This window comes from Otolemur garnettii, unplaced genomic scaffold, assembly GCF_000181295.1.
Source record: "Otolemur garnettii isolate 467f Iridium unplaced genomic scaffold, OtoGar3 scaffold00181, whole genome shotgun sequence".
Classification (NCBI taxonomy): Eukaryota; Metazoa; Chordata; class Mammalia; order Primates; family Galagidae; genus Otolemur; species Otolemur garnettii.
Genome location: NW_003852576.1, coordinates 529,155 through 530,160, shown reverse-complemented (window position 1 = coordinate 530,160; position 1,006 = coordinate 529,155).

Sequence of the window (1,006 nt, the reverse complement as noted above, 5' to 3'; positions counted from 1 at the left end):
AAAAAAAAAAAAAAAAAAAAAAACCCAAACCAAACAACTATTATCTCTTTGTGGGGTAGGAAAGGTTTAATAACAACTCTGTATAGTAGTACTACTATCCATATTTTATAGATAAGGAAAATGAGGCATAGTAACTTGCCCTTGGTCACATGACTAGCACATGGTGGGACTAGGAACCTAGCATTCTGTTTTCAGAGGGATCCATGCAGTCAGACCCTGTTCATGAATATTTTACTTGTATATAAATTGGGGATAATAATAGTAGTTAGTGTCATTGCAGGGACAAAATGAGCTGAATTAGGATAGTCCATAGCTACATGCCTGGCATAGTTATAATAGGTGTTTAATAAATACAATCTCTCAGCTGTCAATGTTTAGTGTCTGTTGTATTCCAGAAGACTTTGCTATCTATTTATTATAGAGATACTGGTGTTATAAAGTACAAGACCCAACAAGGGGTGGGTTGGTAAGGATGTGAAAGTCTATAGAGCCAATGCCCTATTGAGCAAAACTCAGGTCTCATGTTTTCTCTTAAAATTGTATGCAAATTTGCATCGTACTCCACAATTCAGTTGCTTATCTATTAATATAAAACTTGTTTACTCCAAAGCTTTCTCTATCATTGTTTTTCAGTGGAGAGGGACTTGTTATGCCTTGGCTATTTGAAAGATTTAGAGCAGTGCAGGTTTGGGAGCTTGGAGGCCTAGATTCCAACTTGTTTGTGCCTCCTGTTTTTCATTCATAAAATGGGATGGGCCAGGCACAGTGGCTCATGCCTCTATGCTAGCATTTTGGGAGGCCAAGGAGATCACTTAAGGTCATGAGTTCAAAACTAGCCTGAGCAAAAATAAGACTCTGTGTCTATAATAATAATAAAAATAAATTTGCTGAGCCTGGTGACATGCCCCTGTAGTGCCGGCTACTGGGGAGGATCACTTGAGCCCAGGAGTTTGAGGTTACAGTGAGCTGGGACAACTAAGGGAGGCTTTATTTCCAAAAAAATAAA